Below are 21,247 nucleotides of genomic sequence, written 5' to 3'. Positions count from 1 at the left end.
AAATGGTGTGTGTACTTGTGTCTAGTACTTTATTTATTTTTTTTAATGTATGAAAATGGACTGCTTAATCACTTAATATTTATTTGATGTCGGCAATTTCTTATTTTCATGGTTTCCCCATATCTTGTGATTTAAGAATGACAGAGCCTTGTGGATTACCTGAAATAATGAAGTAATCGAAGTTCACATCAAGAAAATAAATGCAGTAGAGATGGCGTGTCTTGATGAATGAGTAATTAAACTGATATGAAGATGTTGAGTTTTATGCATTTTTGAGGACATGGAGCCGGAGGAGCTTAAATTCATAACGAGACCAGCTTGCATCCTGTTAGTCTGTTACTCAATAACAAGACATCTTAAAACCCAAACCTCTAGTAATGCTTGGAAATGCCCTGACCGTCTATATTCAATAACAGGAAGCAAGCCCAGCTCAAACGTAAAAACTATGATGTAATTTGAGAACTCAACAAGGATGATTGGCAACTAGGTTTGTTGATGTGATTTTTAGCCTGGTGGAGCCTCCTCCGACGCCCAAGTCAGTTGGGAGAGAGAGAGAGAGAGAGAGTGATCATCTTAAAAAAAAGGATGCATACCTCTTAGATGATGTATATTTATAGGCTCCATTTTACTGTTGCTGCATAGTAAAAAGTTTTGTTATTGCACAGTGTGAACAGTGACCGGTAAGGTGTGTAGATATCAGACATGGTGCCCCATACTAATTCCTGACTTGATGTGACAAGTGCCAAGATCATAATAAATGCTAAGGATCGTGGTCATTCCCAACTAACCATATAATCTAAGCACTGTACGACCCTTGTATACCCGAGTACTGTACATAGTCCAAACACCAAATAACCCGAGTGGGGGATAATAATTCCCCAACAGTTACCCACCAATTCTCTTATCTCATATTTTGAGATGAAGAGAATTAAGCCAGGGAACTATGGAAGTTGGTGCTATGATATTCTAGAATCTCGAATTTTCGCTTTTCTTGAATCTCTTGTGATAAATCAGCCTTTTCGAAGCTTTGACCGGGTTTCTAATTTTCTGCAACTCCTCATTGATTTTTTACCGAGGTGTTGCTCCTAATTGATTTTTTACCGAGGTTATGTTCCTCATTGATTTTTTACCGAGGTGATGCTTCTCATTGATTTTTTTACCGAGGTTATGCTCCTCATTAATTTTTTACCGAGGTTATGCTCCTCAATGATTTTTTACCGAGGTGATGCTCCTCATTGATTTTTTTTACCGAGGTTATGCTCCTCATTGATTTTTTACCGAGGTGATGTTCCTCATTGATTTTTTATCGAGGTGATGCTCCTCATTGATTTTTTTTACCGAGGTTATGCTCCTCATTGATTTTTTACCAAGGTGATGTTCCTCATTGATTTTTTATCGAAGTGATGCTCCTCATTGATTTTTTTTACCGAGGTTATGCTCCTCATTAATTTTTTACCGAAGTGATGCTCCTCATTGATTTTTTACAGAAGTGATGCTCCTCATTGATTTTACCGAGGTGATGATCCTCATTGATTTTTTTTACCGAGGTTATGTTCCTCATTGATTTTTTACCGAGGTGATGCTCCTCATTGATTTTTTACAGAGGTGATGCTCCTCATTGAATTTTTTTACCGAGGTGATGCTCCTCATTGATTTTTTTTACCGAGGTTATGTTCCTCATTGATTTTTTTTACCGAGGTTATGCTCCTCATTGATTTTTTACCGAAGTTATGCTCCTCATTGATTTTTTACTGAGGTGATGCTCCTCATTGATTTTTTACCGAGGTGATGCTCCTCATTGATTTTTTTTACCGAGGTTATGCTCCTCATTGATTTTTTTACCGGGGTTATGCTCCTCATGTAAAAAACTGAGTTACCCCCCTTATCCGAATGAGGATAACTTAAAATGTGAAAATCGAGTTACCCCCCTTATCCGAAGGAGGATAACTTAAAATGTAAAAACCGAGTTACCCCCCTTATCCGAAGGAGGATAACTTAAAATGTAAAAACCGAGTTACCCCCCTTATCCGAAGGAGGATAACTTAAAATGTAAAAACCGAATAAAAATGCCAAGAATAGGCTTATCTCATTGTTTCGAGGAAGGCAAGCATTGCCTCCTTGCTAGTTAAACGCATACTTTTCTCGGGATGCTTGCTCGAGATATTTGCTAGGAATGCTTGCTAAGGATGCTTGCTCGGAATACTTTGCTCGGGATGCTTGCTCGGGATACTTGCTAGGAATGCTTGCTAGGAATGCTTGCTAAGGATGCTTGCTCGGAATACTTTGCTCGGGATGTTTGCTCGGGATACTTTGCTCGGGATGCTTGCTAGGAATGCTTGCTAAGAATGCTTGCTAAGGATGCTTGCTTGGAATACTTTGCTCGGGATGCTTGCTCGGGATACTTGCTAGGAATGCTTGCTCGGAATGCTTGCTCGGGATACTTGCTAGGAATGCTTGCTAAGAATGCTTGCTAAGGATGCTTGCTCGGAATACTTTGCTAGGAATGCTTGCTCGGGATGTTTGCTTGGGATACTTGCTAGGAATGCTTGCTAAGGATGCTTGCTCGGAATACTTTGCTCGGGATGTTTGCTCGGGATACTTTGCTCGGGATGCTTGCTAGGAATGCTTGCTAAGAATGCTTGCTAAGGATGCTTGCTCGGAATACTTTGCTCGGGATGCTTGCTCGGGATACTTGCTAGGAATGCTTGCTAGGAATGCACATTTGTGCACTTAAATTTTAACTTAAATATTATTAGCACGATTTTTCAAATCAGCCCTATTTGTTTGCCAAAAGGGTAATACTTGGGAGAAGCATTTTTTTTCGGAATTCATCCAGAAAAAAGTGCTTCTTCAAGGCACACTTGTAATTATAGTAATTACAAGTGTGCCATAGAGAAGCACTATTTCCGAATCCCTAGCACTGCTCTTGTCAAAATTATGGCGAAGCCTTAGTTACCCACCTAGTAGTTTCTTTTACTGGTTGCCACTTCTTTTAATCTTAAAAACTTTATTATTGAAGGTGACTCTCAAGTTATTATTCTGTCTCTACAACATCATGAGAATCAACTTGATTGGCGTATCTCATTTGTTATTTTAGATATTATTGACTCTCTTACGGTCTCTATCTCTTTGAGTGCTAGGAAAGTTAATAGAAGTGTAAATTTTTGTACCCATTCAGTGGTATATTGGGCTGCATTCAGATCTTTTTCTGGCTGCATTCTCAATGCTCCCCCTCCCTCAATCCCTAATGTAAGTGGGAAAGACCCACCCCCTCTTAGGTTGATAAGTTATTAGTTGTTTCATGATTTATTTTATGTTCTTAAGCTTGTTAGTAGATAGTTTCTTTGTTTCAATGTACTTAAAAAAATAAAAAAATGGTGCGTTATACCCACTGCCCACATAAACACAAAAACTCAAGGCGGAAGTTCATGGAAGGATGAGTTCGGAAAGAGAAAGGATTTGATATTTTATTTTGTTTATTTTGTTGGCATAAATCTAGTGCGGCAAGAACCAAATTTTGAATGTGAGTTTGGCCTTCAAATCAGTCAATGAAATGATGATGAACTGATGAAAGTGATAAAGATCCTGTGTGGCAGTAGAAAGATGTTAGATGTGACCTCTCCAAGGTCAATCAGGTGCGATTCATAGCAAAAGCAAATCGTGAGCTTGATTTAACAGTGGAGCTAGTGGCATATAGTTTCCAATGATGGTGGCCAATGAGTAATTGGAAGCAATAGTCATATAGAAGGTTGCTGAAGATGGTGGCAGTCAAAATGTTGCTGGAGGTGGCGGCTAGAAAGTCGTCAAAGATGGTAGCAACAAGAAGGTTGTTGGAGATGGTTTATCCGATCTTGAAGACTACGGGACTACTGTGCACTTAAAAAAGGAAACAGTTTTCCACTTTGTTCCCGCGTGTTTTGAACGCTTTTGATTAAAAACAAAAACCTGTTTCTGAAAACAGGTTGAAACTGTTTCCTCTTTTCTTGTTTCTTCTTGTTTTTGTTTTCATATGGTTTTTGTTTTAAAAACAGCGTACCAAAAGGATTAGAAACTGGTTTAAACATGTTTTCTGTTTCGGAAATAAAAAACCTGTTTCCAAAACAAGTTGCCAAACAGGAACTTTTTATGAAAACACGGAAGCATGTGAAAAAAGATTAATTTTGTTCAACAATGGAAGCAAACATGCACTTTAACACACGCTTATTAATTAGTGAAATTAAATGTTAATGGCCATTGGCCTTATAAAAGTCTTCCCCGCCTATTTAACTAGCATTCAATCATTCACCCCCTTCCATCAAGCAAGAAAACCCAAATTCTCCTTCCTTCTTCTCTCTCAAGCAAGCAACAGAGAGGTTATGGAGACAATCTCTCCCCTGCACTTTTCTTCTTCAAGATTTTGAAGTTAAAAGATTATTGGCTCAAGATCCAAAGCTTTCAACTTCAATCTTTAGATTTTAATTTATCATAATTATATAGGTGCCAATTTTTTTATTTTTTATTTTTTTATTTTTTAAAAATAAAAGTTACGCAAGCTTCTGCATCTGTCATGATGATTGAATTAAATGATACGATATTTACATTTGAATACATATAGTACGCGCGTATTTGATTTGAGTCACATCAGTCACTAAAATAGTAAAATTGTTCAATCACATACCGATACATGTTAACAAGTAAATATATCTAGCATTTTTTTCTTAAATTTCAATCAAGATAAATCTGTCTTCTTTCTCCTTTTTCTTTTTTTTTCCTACATATTAATCTCTTGACTCATTTTCTCCCTACTTTTCTCTCCATTTTTATTTAATTACTTTTTCTTTTCTTTTCTTTTTTTTCTCTCCAATTTTTTTTTAATTTGATTACTATTTTCTACACTTAACGATGATAGGGAAGAAGAATTGATGGAAGTGCAAAATTAATGACAAAGAAAATGTAATCCACAAGATAGAGTCAACTCCTAAGTCTTGGTTGATGCCGATCAGTACGAGTGCAAATTATTCATCCAATTTTAATACGGGAACAACTTGATGACTCTTTTACCATCATCGAGTTTTTCCTTTCTTTCGTATAAGATGGGAACAATTTTATGACTTTTATGACTTTTATAGGATATTTGTAATGTCCCTTTTTCACGTTGGAAAAATGAACAGTTATTTATATAGAGTGAGTGGTTTATTAAAATAGTTACGAGTGTTAAGTCTCGTATTACTTAATTACTAGGCGAAATTAAGTTTTATAAAGTAACTCCTACGTGTGCGTGTGTGTGATCAACAATGCACTAAAATAGAAATGCAAAATTTAAAGAAAACATATTTTAGTGACAAAGTAGAAACTCTTTGCAATAAAGAGAAAAATCACTCTGGGCTGCCAAACCCAAGAAATTCACTAACAAAGGAAATAGCTAGTTACAAAGTAGTCGTATTCACATACTCCTGATGCAGTAATTGTATCTTGAACTCTAACGTGTACCTATACTTGAGGGCCTCCCAACCAGACCACATGTCTGAAGGGTTATTCAATGGACTCTTTTATCTTAGGGCTCCTCCCTAAGTTAGACTTCAATAGTTGATCAAATCACACGTAATACTCTAAAAGAGATAGCATATTTAATAATATTTGCCTAAATACCATCTCTTAACATACTGGAATTCAATATAGAATTCTTACAATATAAAAGCATAGGAGCTCCTTTAAATAGGCTTTGGAAAACCTAATTTGACACAAACTCGGATGTCCCTAGGCGTCATTCAGACAAGACATTGGGCATCCGAATAGTAAGCAACAATTCTTCATAAGTTGTTGAAGAATGTCCGGACGGCTTGCCCTAGCATCTAGACGATTGTGTAGAACATCTCCACTGTTCGCAGCTATCGTATTTGTGTCATAACACTGGTGCAAACATGTGTTCTCTGTGGGTCGCGTCCAATTGTTCGTCCGGACGGCTGTGCGAACACCAAGTCCTTGTGGTTTGTGTCTGTTACATTGTTTGGACAGGATGGAACACTAGCTGGCATCCGGACACTTCCTTTAGGCTGTTCGGACAGTCTAAAAGAAACCCGACTTTGACATCTGTAAAGTTGCCAGAATCTTCCTTATCTCAAAATCTTTCTTTTTTTGAGCAATATATTACAAATCTTTCCTTTCCATACTGGAATAAATATTCTGCATTATTTTTTGAAATAAACTCTGAATTATGGTGTCCCTGAAAAGTCAGTGTCCTGATAAGGAATCTTTTTGTCAACTGAATAAAGACCAATTAAGAACAATTAATTATGCAAAATATATGGGAATGCTTGTTTGTTCTCTGGCTAAACCTTTCGTTTGGCCCGAATTTTCGGCCCATGAGTTTAAATTTCAAGATTTGGGCTTAAGGCCCATAAATGTTGACTAACACGGCTCACACTCCCCATCATCTTCTGTTGTGAATGTGGTTAGAAAGCCTTTACATGACATTTGGTTCGCAAAATTTAATATTTATTTGGATTGAAATTTTTAGGAATGTGAGGTTAGAAAATCTGAATTCTTGAGAATGTGAATATTAAGATAAGAAATGAGGAGAAATGATTGTTATATAACTGTAAATTCAATTTTCGTTTAATTTTATTCACGTGACCTTTTTTTATTATTTATTGTTTAAAAAAAATGACCTAGTATTTTTTTCTCATGGTATTTTCTCTCACAATAATTTTATCATTTTTCAAAAAAATAAAAATAAAAATAAACTAGCACATATGTAAAATTGAATAAAAATTATGTCTACAGTTATAAAACCATCCTTTACAATAAATGAGAGAAATTTTATGAATAGACGTGTCCGACCAGAACATAAATAGTAAAAGGTGGCTAGTGAAGAGTCGGTGTATTTAATTCATTATGTGAATAAAGCACTAAAAAAGTCTACGTCGGCTTTGTTTCCAAACTTGCTGGTCGATTCACCACAGTTGGGTACCGGATCCTCTTCTGATGATAGCAATTGGAAAGGAGTCGTGCTCTATAATATAAGGGTATAATTGTAATTTTATTTTTTATTTGAGCAATTATACTCTTATGTTATAATGGATTGGCTCAGCGACTATAATCCGATTGTTTTTTATTTATTTTTTTTTTTTTATAAATACTTGAAAACGAGATTACAACTAAAGCTTTGACATACCAAAAGCTTAAAACATAAACTAAACCATTATCCGATTGTTTTCAACGGGAGAAAATCCTCATGCCACAGATTTGGTTGGTATCTGTCAGCTGTCATTTTGTCATTTAGATGGGCTAGTTCTCTACTTAAATACAGGAGGCAACATTTTCTGTGTTGAATAAGATTAAAAGCGAAAGAAGAGAGAGACCTTAGTGTAAGATACTTACATTTATATTATGAACTAGTTCTAAGGATTACATTGTACTCATTGGCATTAACTTGTTTGTCTACAGTATAAATGTCTCTATTTCTAGGATTTAGAGTAGATAAAAAAGTATGGTAATCAAATTCCAATGATTTTATTACAATTAACCCATAAATAGAAAATATTTTTATATCTACCAAATATGAAATATATTATATTTTATGTATATTCTAATAAATCTATTAATTAATAACTTTTTCTTGAGAATCTTTGACACTCTTAAAATGAATAGTCTATTGATTAGCAGGCAATTAAAGTTTGTATTCTGCATTATGGGTATTGATAAAACATATAGTAAAGTTTTTATTTCGATTAAATCCTTAGTTTGTAGTGTGATATTTATGAACAAATTTATAAATATCAACTACAAAATAGAGACTATTATGTTTGTGCTTGTACATTTTCAAAGTGAGCAATATGCTTGTTTATTTCTAATATAGTTAAGCTAAATGTAATACAAATTAAGGTATGGCTTCGAATTTGTCCATTAATTTGTATGTTAAAAAGATTGTATGTATTGTTAGGACTAGAGACAAACAATCAAACAGCAACTACCATAACCTTCCCTGTTTTTCCTCTCTTTTTTATTGTTTTACGCAGAAAAGTGCAGCCGGAAACCCAAGGGGGTGGCCTGGTGGGTAAGGCTTGAGACTTTTTATCGTTGACTCTCCTTTCAGGTTGTTTTCTTGGTTAAATTTTCTTATTTATGACTTGTTCCCGCGTTCCAGTTGGATCAATAAATTGTATTCATAAGATCGATCGGCATCAACCATGCATTTGGAAGTTGACCCTGCCTAGCTTCAGTGCCTTGTACATGAATTGCTTCTCCTTTCCCATTTCCCACTCCTCACCTACTTGATCTCCTTGGGCAATGGCTGCCGGAGGAACATCAAGATCTCCTGAAGCCTTCTTCTCTTCATCTTCTTCTCCCCAACCCAACTGGAACTACGACGTCTTCTTGTGTTTCAGAGGCGAAGACACTCGCAAGAACTTTACCGACCATCTCTACTTCGCTTTGAGAGATGCTGGAATCAAAATCTTCAGAGATGACAACGAGCTCCGAAGAGGAGAAGATCTTACATCCGAACTATTACAGGCAATCCAAGGATCCAGAATCTCTGTAATCATTTTCTCGACGAACTACGCGGCTTCGAGGTGGTGCTTAGAGGAACTTGTGGAGATCATGGAGTGCCGAAGGACTGTGACACAGTTGGTTCTGCCTATATTCTTTGATGTTGACCCCTCGGATGTGAGAAACCAAACAGGTAATTTTGCATAAGCATTCACAAAACATGAAGAGCATTACTTGTTGGACATGGACAAAGTTCTCAAGTGGAGAAGAGCTATGCGTGAGGCTGCTAATTTGTCAGGGTGGGAGCTAAGAAAAACTGCAAACGGGTAAGTTTGTATCCAGGGCCTTAAATGAACAAGTATGTTAGCCAACCCATTTGATATCCATTCAGATAAACTCAACTCAAACTTGGTTCATTTAATATATGAGTTGTTCGTGAACACAAAATTACGCTTGATTATTAAATGAGACATACATGTATAAACTCGGCTCAACTCGATTAAAGTTCATGAACATAACTCATATAAAGCTTGCTAGACTCGATTGCTTGTTTATATATATATATATATATATATTAATATAGGTTATATAAATTAAAGTATGGGGTAATTACCTTTTCCCCCATCAACTACCAAAAAAATGTGCGATGCCCCCACGAACTACCAATTCGACCAAAATAGAGCAACCAATTATCAACTTTACACATTTTGCTCCCTTCCATCAGTCAAACTTGTTAACTTGAACGGAATATGCCGGTTTTGGACGTTAATTTTGATTAAAAGACAAAAATGCTCTCAATTGATCAAAAGAAATTAATAAAAAATTTGGTTTATTAATTTGGTTTAAATTTATTAATAAAAAAATATTAAAACTAATATATTTAATAAAAAAAAAAAACAAAAAAGCAAAAAAAAAAAAAAAAAAAAAAGGAAAGGGGGTGGCTAGGCAGCCACCCCTTTTTCCTTTGGTTTTTTTGATTTTTTTAATTTTTTTTTTTTTTGTTTAAGTTGAGGGCATTTAGGACATTTTTTAAATTGAGTCAGGGTATTTAAATATTTTCTCGAGTTAGTCTGACAGAAATGGGCAAAACATATAACTATGATAGTTGAATGTTCTTTTTTAATCGAGTTGGTAGTACATCGGGGCATTGCACATTTTTTGGTAGTTGATATGGGAAAATGTAATTACCCCTTAAAGTATGTATATTAGTTATTAGGATTAAATACCTTTTACCTCCCCGTAGCTTAAAGACTTTATTTTTTGCCCCCTATATTTATTTTGTATTACAGATAGTACCTTGTTTATGGCTAAAGACGGAGATTGTACTTCAGTCTAACTTCAGTCCAAAAATTTACGAAAGTCCACGTCACTAGCCTTAAAAAATGGACATGTGTCTCTATGATTAATTAAAAATTAAAAAACTAAAAATAAGAAAAAACTTTCAAAAAAATTAAAAACTTTAAAAAATTAAAAGAATGGTTTGCGAACGACGACTTTTGTTCTTCAACCTTAAGCACAGTTTTGAACATTAAGATCAGAACAACCCAACCACTAGACTTAAACTTACAATCCACAAGATTTTGACATAGAATTTGCCAATAATATGAAACATAGCTAACAATGTTTTTTTTATTGTGATATGATCTATCGCACAATAGAAACTTTACCAACTAATTAACCAAGTTAAACTCACCTATTATTTATAGATTCCCGCACTTATAACATAATTCTATGACATAAAAAATTAGTTTCTTCAAGCTTTTTCCTACGGTATCGTAAATGCTAATGAGTTAAGGATAATGGCCAAAACTAATGTGTTCTAAGTTTTTACATATTCGTGTATATAATACTTAGTGATAATTATCTTTTCCCCCCATGAAATACCAGTCATTGTCAATCTGCCCTCATGAATTGACACTCTTACTAGAAAAGAGTATCGAACTACTATTTACCTACCAAAACCCTCATTCTGTCAGTTAATTTCGTTAAAAGACTCAAATACCCTAACTTAAAATCAAAATTTACATATAATACCCTCAAAATTAAACAAATAAAAAAAAAAAAAAAAAAAAAAAAAAAAAAAAATGAAAGAAAGAAAGAAAGAAAAGGAAAACAAAGGGCTACCCCCTTAAGGAGAAGGGGGTGGCCTACAAGTGACCCTCAAACTGCACGGCCACCCCCGAGTTGTATCTGGGGTGGCCACCCCTAGGTTCGGAGGTGGCCGTGAGCCACCTCAGAGGTAGCTGGAGCCACCTCTAAGGGTGGCTCGAAGGCCACCCCCGGCCTACAAGGTGGCTGCGAGGCCACCCTAAGCTTGCTCTGAGGTTTTAGTAAATAAATGGTAGTTCGATGCTCTTTTCTGGTGAAAGTGTTAGTTCATGGGGACATATTGAAAATAGCTAGTAGTTTATCAAGGGAAAGGTAATTACCCTTAAAACTTATATTTAAATTCTCACTTGAATAATGTGACTCTAACTTCTTAAAATAATTTCTAGGCATGAAGCCAAGTTTATCAGGAAAATTGTTGAAGCGATTTCAAGAGAACTGAACAACACACACTTGTTTCTAGCACTCTACCCAATTGGGGTAGATTGTCGCGTGCAAGACATGAAATTTTGCTTAAGTTTTGGAGCTGGTGATATTCGCATGGTAGGAATTTTGGGAATGGGTGGAATTGGAAAAACAACCATTGCTAAAGCCATCTATAACCAATTTTTTCATGGATTTGAAGGTAAAAGTTTTCTTGCAAATGTTAGGGAAACTTCCAAGGAACCTAGGGGTCAGATTCGTCTCCAAGAACAACTTCTTTTGGACATCTTAAAGATAGAAAAGATAAAGATAAGTAGTGTTGATAGAGGAATCAGTATGATAAAAGAAAGACTTTGTAATAAAGCGATACTTGTGATACTTGATGATGTAGATGAGATAGTGCAACTGAATGCCATAGCTAGAAGGCGTGACTGGTTTGGCTTGGGAAGTATAATTATCATAACAACCAGATATGAGCATTTGCTAAAGGAGCTACAAGTGGATGGTGTATATACAGTTACAACAATGAATGATAGTGAGTCTCTTGAGCTCTTTAGTTGGCATGCCTTCAGGAATAGCTCCCCTACTAAAGATTATACTGACTTGTCAACAAGTGTCGTTGCTTACTGTGGAGGACTGCCACTAGCTCTTGAAGTTTTGGGCTCATTTCTATTCTCCAGGAGCATTCCAGAATGGAAAAGTGCATTAGATAAACTAAAAAGGATTCCTCATGATCAAATTCAAAAGAAACTTAGAATAAGCTTTGATGCACTAAGCGACAATACAGAAAAGGATATATTCCTTGACATAGCATGTTTCTTCATCGGAATGGATAAAGACTATGTTGCAAAAATATTGGATGGTTGTGGTTTTTTTGCAGAGATTGGGATTAGTGTCCTCATTCAGCGGTGCCTTCTTAAAGTTAGCATGACAAATGAGTTTATGATGCATGATTTGCTGCGAGACATGGGAAGAAAAATCATTCATGAAAAATACCCCAACGAACCTGGGAAATGGAGTAGATTATGGCTACATGAGGATGCATTTGATATATTGACAAAGCACCAGGTAATAAGAACTTTCTCAACTGAAAAAGTTGAAAAAAAAAAGGGCATTTTGTTTTCGAATACTTGTGTTATTTGGGAAGCAAATCCATGCTAATTCACGCTTATCCCATGCCCTGAGAGTGTAATACCTATGTTTCTTTCCTGAAAATAGTTACACTACTTGTTTTCTTTGCTAACATTATTCTATTAGTTTTGTACTTGCAAACATGATTACATTATACTAAGCAAGGCTAGATAAATTAAATAATTAACAAGAAAGAATTTTGGTTTGCTAAAATTCTTAAAACCACTACTTATCCCAATAGCCTAAATTTATAAGAAATAGTGAATTTAATCATTTAATTAATGTTTTGACACTTCAATAAGTGAGATCAATATATGGAATATTCAATTGAAATTAGATGTGAATTAAGGAGACTGAGTTTAGACTCATGACCTTTGCTCTGATACCATGTTAAATCATAATTTGCTCCAAAAGCTTGTGACGGCGTCAACAAGACCGTTGGGCACATTTAAGGAATTATTTTATTTTATGATTTTCAATAAAAGTCCTAAACCAAAAACAGCATGTACCCACGTAAGTGTAGGCTTGATATTAGGCGTGGACAGCAAGCCTAGGCTAATATGACGGTTTTCTTATTTTAGCCACTAGACAGCTTAATCATAGGCGTAATAAGGTAGGGTTTTTGATTATTTATAACCCTGTTGTAATTGGAGAAAGGACAGAGAAGAATGAATAAAATTGCTGCGTTATTCCCTGAGGTGAGACTCCTCTTTCCCCAATGAGACGTTGGGTTTGTTTTCTTTAGTTTGGATTGAATTTTGAGTAACTAAGAGTGGGAGTTTGTTGAAATCCAATCTCTGTTTTCATTTGCTGCATCAGCTTGATCTCATGTTAAATTATCAATTATCCTAAACTTTTAAGATAAGTCGTGTTTTAACACAAATATTGACGAGGGATCCAACAAATGGGTGATTTCCCCCCAGTTATGGTATAAGGTATCGAACTATAGGTTCACATAGTACATGTTATGCAGCACATATTGCAAGCATGTTTTTGCTCAAGTTTATATAATTTTTCTTTGATTGCATAAAAAAGTCTAGACTAATCATACGTATGTTTCAATAAATTCTTGTTTTTAATTTACAGGGAACAAAAGCAGTCGAAGGGCTTACTTTAGAATTGCCAAATTTAAGAAAGGTGAATTCAATAGCATTTATAAAGATGCAGAGATTGAGATTACTCCACCTTGATCATGTACGACTCACTGGAAACTATAAATATCTTTCCAAAGAATTAAGGTGGCTTCGTTGGCATGGGTTCCCTCTAAAGTTTATGCCAAACAACTTTTATCCAAGAAACCTAGTTGTGATTGACTTGCAATATAGCAATCTCAGAAGAGTTTGGAAGTTCCCAAGGTACAGTAATAAATTATTTTTGATGTTTTACACTCTAGTATTGTGATTTCCTTCCTTCTTTTTTTCATTGTTAATTTATTTTCTCATTTGTTAAGCAGATGTTTGAGAAGATGAAAATTTTAAATCTCAGTCACTCGCATTATCTGAGCCGGACTCCTGACTTTTCAGGACTCCCCAATCTTGAGCAATTAATACTCGAAGATTGTACAAGTTTGTTTAAGGTTCACCACTCTATTAGAGCTCTTACTAGTCTTGTTTTGGTAAATTTGAAAGGTTGCAAATGTCTTACAAGTCTGCCAAGGAGTTTCTACAAGTTGAAGTCTCTAGAAACACTCATTCTTTCTGAGTCATTGCCTTCACTCTTTTGGTCTTGGATATTACCAAGGAAATGTCTCATGCCAATCAATCTATTGTCTACTACACTAAAAGACTTACGTCTCAGAAAGTGCAATTTATCAGGCAATGCAATTCCTACAGATGTTTGGAGTTTATATACTCTTGAAATTTTGGATTTAGGATGCAATAGTTTTGAAAGCCTACCACCAAGCCTAGGTGGCCTTTTGAAGCTTGGACAACTCATCTTGGATGGTTGTAAAAAGCTTAAATCAATTCCTGACTTACCTGGAAGCTTGTATTTTCTATATGCAGACAATTGCACAGAGCTGGAAAGAATATCGAATCCATCAAAACTCTTAAATTTGTTCAGCTTGTCCCTTGCTAACTGCAGGAAATTACTCGAAATTCCAAGTCTAGAGAAATGGTTCAATCCCATTAGAATTGTTGATACGGAAGAGTTTAGAAATCTGACAAATACTTTTAAGCAAAACTTCCTACAGGTACAAGTTTCTTTAACCTCTCTTTTCATACCATGTTAATGAAAGATAATGTAATGTAATGGACATAAAGAATTACGTAGTTCAGTCTATGACTTTTGTTCATAAGACAAAGCCAAAAAGGTTACAATTTGCTCTTATTTCTTTGGCTATGTTTACAATATAATAGGCTTCTATTTATAAGAGAATTTATGATAGAAAAGAATAATACAAATAAAAACTAGATGATGATAGTTTTAAGCTGTAACTTGGATTCTTGAACTCCATAATATATATCAGTTATCCCACGTCTTTTAATTAATATTTTAACATATTTTATCCTCCTTTCTTATGTAATAGGAATGGTATATGCATGGAATGGGGTTTTTCATTTGCCCTAATAGTCAAATTCCTGATTGGTTCACATATCAGGGGGAGGGAGCCTCAATGCGTTTTAAAGTACATATTGTTGATAATCAGATATTGAAAGGGTTTGTTATATGTATTGTGTATTCAATACATGCTGTGGTATTACCTCCATATAAAAGTAGTGCTTCAATTATCAACCATACCAAGAATACTATTTTCACTCTTTCGTCAAAAGCAGGCGGTACCACAATTCATCGTGGAGATAACATGTGGGTAATCAATGTTCTTACCAACAATTTCGAGGATGGTGATGAGGCAGAGCTTGTTTTCAATTTGGAAGCTACAATCATTGTTAAGAGGTTAGGGATCCGTCTACGATACGAAGGGGTTGTTGATGGAAAATGATTCATTAATTAAGCCTCTTGATGCAGGATCTGGATGAGAAAAAAAAAAATGTGTGGTCTTTAGATTTATTTTGTAATCCAATAATGGGTTTGGTTTAAAGTCAATCAAATTAGGGTTATGGTTATATTTAAGAGTTGTATTATTTTATAATTCAATAATAGGTTTGGCCCGCTGGTAGTCAAATTAGGGTTAAAGTTTTGTCAATGAGTCTTTAAATGTTCTTTTGTACTCTAATAGACATAGATTATGATATTGAAAAAAAAAAAAAAACAAAAAACAAATGTTTTCTTCGAGGTACGACTCCTCCTCTCTTTTGGTGGTGTGACTTTACCAAAACCAGTAAGACTTTGGTTCAACCTATTCTTGTCGATAATGCAAGATTTATCCTAGTATTCTTTTGTCCTTCATCTATTCTGTGTTGTGAGAAACCCTCCATGTTGCCATGTGCTTTATAAGAAAGAATGTCAAATAACCCTATGTTGTGAGAAGCACATGTCGCTAATTTCTGTCCATTTTGCTAAAGAATACAATATCGGTTGTTAACTACAATAAAATTTGAAGTGGTATGATCTCATCAAATTAAAATTAGTGAAATCAACTCGGCCTTATATAGTGTGAAGTCGCAAACATTAGAATTGTACCCACATAATTATTTAAATATGTATCTTTATAAGAGAGAAAGAGAGATGCCAGATAAAGAAATTTATTACAGCTATGAACAAACTAATCGCAGTTGTTAGGGATATTTTAATGCAAAAAAATAGACAATTGCTAAGGAAATTGTTATTAGGATAAACTATATAAAAAGAAACCAACCAATTACCTTGTCATGGCTTCTCCCACTAATTATTGTTGTTGGGAAGTATTTTTACCACCTTTTTGACATTAGCACACACCTAAAAAGTGATTGCATATGCAATCTCAGATTGCTAGTTGGTGGGGAGAAGTATTCAAAAATTTGCTTAGCCCCAAACACTGCCATTGTGGTGTTTCAAACCATGGTATGCAATTTGAGACCTTTTTGGGCAAAAGTCTTCCATCTTGAGAAAGAAGAATCTTAGATTAACTAAATTTGTTATTTGTTCTAAATTATTTAATATGATTTGATTTGTATTTATTTGTTTCCTTATTTGATTTGGACATTAAGTGGACACTTTTCAGCATTTTAGACTGCTACTCATCGTAAGAGAAATGCTACTTTGTATACTCTTGTCATTCTTCCATCATTCTCCGCTGATATAACATTGTCAATTCACAATTAGATTTTTTTTTTCTTTTTAATTAGGATAGATCTAAAGGTATATTGACAATGCTATAGATCGAAGAATGACAAGAGAATGATGTATAACACATCTCTTGTTGTAATTCTAAGCTATACTTTTGAAGGCTTTTGATATTATATGGTATAAAATCTTAGACCTTTAATTTTCATTTTGAGAAAGAAGAATCTTTAGATGAACTAAATTTGTTGTCTATTCTAAATTACTTAATATGATTTGATTTGTATTTTTTCTAAAAGGATATTTGTTAACATTTTAGACGGTCACTTATCACAATTATAAACAATTCTCTTGAATGCTTATGCTTTTATTTATAGTATATGATATGATAGAATTCTTAATATGAATCACAATAGTTGCAAATAGGTGGGCAAAACCTGCCCACACTTGCAAAACCCGACCCACCCACCCCGCCCTGTAAAGTCTGGATTTTAGCTTTAAAAGTGCTGATTCGGGTTAAAAAACAAGCTACCCATGCGGGGCGGGGCGGGTCACGGGTATCACATTTTAAAAATACCGGATACCTGCCCCGCCCCAACCCACCCCGTACGCCTATTCCTAAAAAACCCTAACCATGCGCCGCACCCCTCACAAGTCATGCCTCACCCCTTTCTCCTCACCGCCACAAATTTGTACACTTTGACATGGCTAATTTTGCGCCTCAAAGCAGTCATCTTAGCAATATACAAAGGCCTACCAACCGCACTGGCTAGGTGGCTGAGGCATTGTGCAGTCCAATATTCCAATGGAACCTCATACAATCTCACCCATAGAGGAATTTGACGCATCTCCTCCTTGAGTAAGGATAGGGGACGGAGTAGGGCTCGACTTTGTTCACCTCTCACACTAAGCAAAGGAGTGGCCGTCACCAATGGGAAAGTATATGCCTCTTTTCCTTCTTTTTTTTTTTTTTTGGTCTGTTAGGAACCCTAAAAACTAGCCCCGCCCCACCCGCCCGCCCTGCCCAACTCAAGACCTTCCGAGCTACGGGTTGGGTTTTGACAACCAGCAGTGTGCGGGTCCGAGTGCCAAAATGGCCAATACCCGGCTAGCCCCAACCCATGCCCACCCCTAGTTTGAAGAAAAAAATCATACTTAAAAATCACTGTATTATTACACTATTAAAATCAAGCCCTTGTTGAGAATAAATGCCTAAACATAGCACTGATCTTACCAAATATTGAAGTTTTTGAAGTACATATATGAAATCTGAAATCCTACACAACTAATATGTATAACACATCTCTTCTTTTTTAATATGAATCTTACACAATAAAAATTTCAGTTGGAGCTGTGAAGTGCAGACTGATGAATTTCTACTTTGATCAAGAGTTGAGTCATCTCCACTCAAACTTCTTTGTTTGCTGTTGTTGCTTTCACTACTAACAGAGTTAGGGTTCATAGCAATTAGGTCAAAAACTACATCTGGCACGTACATCTTTCTTAACTCATCATGTTCCATCATTAAACCAATTTAATGAAATAGTAGTTCAGTGCAAAAAAGACCACAATGAGGATGATAATGACATCGAATTCAAATATATATTTATATACATAATCAAGTATGAATTTTAATTAAACCAACTTCAAAATTAGGCTTGAGTTTGTAAAACTTCTCTTTCTCATGGGTGGTCTGCGAGTACGTAGAAGTTTAGACTTAACATAAGAGATTTGCATGATAAGCTTTAAAATGGTTATAATCATGAAAAAAAAAATAATAAAAACTCAGATATTAATTTTCAGTTTTCAAATCTACACATGTTACGTAAAAATATGAGAACATACATCTATTATGGAGCAGAAACCAAGGCAAACAGAGTGAATCTTACTTTATGGCATGGAAATAATCCATGGTCTGAGGAGAAGCTTATACAACAAATTAAATGGGAAATGAAGATCCGTTTTATTTCCAAAGGTAAATTCAAGAAGACTTTTGAGAATGATATTCTTTTTAGTGCTTGGGGTATAGATGAGATTTTGTTTTAATTTGCAGATGATAGTTTGCTGGATTTTCTTACCTTTTATACGAGGTATCCCCCAGGCCCTATAGCTACAGTATACCTCGTTCGCTGAACGACTGGCCCACCAAGGTGGTAGTCGAACCTTCCCAGCGCATTTACTGCCTGCTAGGACCCAAGGACTAATCCTCGGCTCAATGTCCGACGCTATACCAGACATTAAGCATTGAAACACCAGCAGATGGTCAGAGGCCCAAAGACCCCCCCACACAACTGAGATGGCTGGCCCCATGAGATTGTTTGCACCTAGATGGAGTCGAACTTGGGACCTCAAGGGGTAATATTCCCTAGAAGTCACAAGCCTGACCATCAGGCCAACCCCATGGGGTTAAGCTAAACATTTTTGGTTTTGAAGAAAGAAAGAAGCTTTAACATCCCTTTTCATTCGCTAGTCTCTTGACTGATTTATGCCTCCATTAATTTTTCTACTTTCTTTTCTCTTTGTGATTACACCCTATATGAAGCATGAAATCATCACAAAATCACTATACGCAAGAAGAAAGAAAAAGATCCATAAGTCGAGTTATGTTAGTTTTGTGCTTCAATTTCCATTGTTCACTTGTTGTATCCTAGCTGCTTCATACTGACGCCGGACAGAGTAGCGATTATTCTGCAGGCTAATCAACAAGTAGTTTGCAAGGAAGAAAGCAAGAAATTCACCCCAAAAACATAGAGAAAACTCTGAATTCGATAAAATTATCAATAAACAACAACTGCTGGAAAAACGCCCACAAGCCGAGCTAATATAGCTGAAAATTCGACCTTTAGGATTTTACCAAAAATAGCAAAACCCCAAAAATCATAATAAAACGAAATACAAAATAAAATAAGTAGGCTGCCAAAAATCTAGCCCATATCGGGCTCAGAATCACTTCCTAAACAATAAATGAAAAATTACCACAAATGGGAAAAAATATCTAAAATTAAAAATATTCTTTAAATATTTTGTACTATTCTTTTCATTATCTGGATGATCTTATTCAAGAAATAATCTTCAAATCTTCAAATATTGTGTCTGATTTTCTCCTGCATCAGTCTCATCGGGTTGGAAAGAATTCGTCCTTGAATTCGAATCTTCTTTACCTCGATCTTTTGGATGGCCGATCAATTCATTCCATCCCGTATTTCTTAATACCATAGTAACTTGAAACCAGAAGATAAATAAGTTGCAACCCATCACAACAACTAGCTTCACACTAAATTGAAATAAACCAATCTTCTCACATCTTTCATTTATTTTCTCCAATTCACACTCCATAAAAGTCTTCAAAGAATTATCAATTTTTTCTTGACCACAAAAATTAAAATTGTCAGCTAACACGCCGAAACCAACATCCAACTTATTACTAGGTGAATTTGATAGAAATCTTTCAATCCCAATGAAATCAACATAACTAATTTCCTCATTACTCAATTGAAATCCCTTGTTATGTGGACTTTCATCAAATACATGGTAATCATTATTTTCTTCAATAAATTTTACTGCATCAACCAGAAAACTTACCTCATTCAATAAATCATCTTCGTTAGGATAGATGTCGTCACAAATTGTTGGAGAGACCCAATCTAAATCTACTATAGATTTTTTTTCTTGATCATACGACAAATAATCTCCCATAAGATCTTCATCCTTGACATCAATATCATAAATTGGTGGAGAATCCCAATCCACGAATCCTTGTGAAGTATCTTCAACATCTTTATGTTCAACATCATCATGAACTTCTCCATGTATGAACTCCTCATCAACGAACTTGTCTTCTTGGAACTCTTCATCAACAAATTCTTCATCCCGACCACACTGTTCCTGGTATGAAACAGGATTGTGATACAAGTTGTCGAAGGTGGAATCAGAATCGGAGTTCTCCATCTCACGATTGCTGACTTCCTGCGCTACTAGGCGCTGGGCTAACTCTGCAACTTGCCTCTGCAAATCCTCAATCATCACAACCTAAACGTTACGATCACGGTGTGGAGCTTCCTCATTCGGAACCTACTCACGACAACCACCACAACCACGACCACCAGCCATCAAAACTGATGAAGAACTCGTCTCAAGAAAGTGCTGAAGCTCTGATACCAATTGACGCCAGACAGAATAGCGATTATTCTGCAGGCTAATCAACAAGTAGTTTGCAAGGAAGAAAGCAAGAAATTCACCCCAAAAACAGAGAGAAAACTCTGAATTCGATAAAATTATCAATAAACAACAACTACTGGAAAAACACCCACAAGCTGGGCTAATACAGCTGAAAATTCGACCTTTAGGATTTTACCAAAAATAGCAAAACTCCAAAAATCATAATAAAACGAAATACAAAAAAAAATAAGTAGCCTACCAAAAATCTAGCCCATATCGGGCTCAGAATCACTTCCTAAACAATAAATGAAAAGTTACCACAGATGAAAAAAAATATCTAAAATTAAAAATATTCTTCAAATATTTTGTACGATTCTTTCCATTCTCTGGCTGATCTTATTCAAGAAATAATCTTCAAATCTTCAAATATTGTGTCTGATTTTCTCCTGCATCACATACCTTGTATCATTGGGTCAGGCTGAAGGAATTCGGAAGCTTTCTAGGCCAGTCATTTCAACATATTATAATCAATCAATCAATCAAGCGGTATGGCTCTTAGCTCTTGGTTCCTCTAGGACATGACCATCAATTATATTCGTTGTTTTCTTTTGTAAATTTTTATTAAAAGGAATGAGGACTTAAAGCATGATCATGGTAAATGGCAACGTCCTCCAACATTTCTTGCCAACTCCAAATTAACTTAAACCAGATCATCTATCAATAGCATAAAATTTTCAACTTCCCAAAAGAAATTTAAAGACGAGATTTTCAAAACTCCAGAATTTATAAATTCACGTCT

The 21,247-nt window shown here is 35.4% G+C and overlaps 1 protein-coding gene and 1 pseudogene across 2 annotated transcripts in view; both read left to right on the top strand.

The window, feature by feature from the left end:
* The window catches only part of LOC133881758 (deSI-like protein At4g17486), an 81,098-nt gene that overhangs the window by 373 nt on the left and 59,478 nt on the right, over positions 1-21,247 (top strand). The window lies entirely within an intron of this gene.
* LOC133881761 (disease resistance protein RUN1-like) lies at positions 7,993-15,272 on the top strand (annotated as a pseudogene).

This window comes from Alnus glutinosa, chromosome 11 (genome assembly GCF_958979055.1).
Source record: "Alnus glutinosa chromosome 11, dhAlnGlut1.1, whole genome shotgun sequence".
NCBI classification, from domain to species: domain Eukaryota; kingdom Viridiplantae; phylum Streptophyta; class Magnoliopsida; order Fagales; family Betulaceae; genus Alnus; species Alnus glutinosa.
The sequence above is the reverse complement of the archived record's forward strand: the minus strand, read 5'-3'. Positions and strand labels throughout refer to the sequence as shown.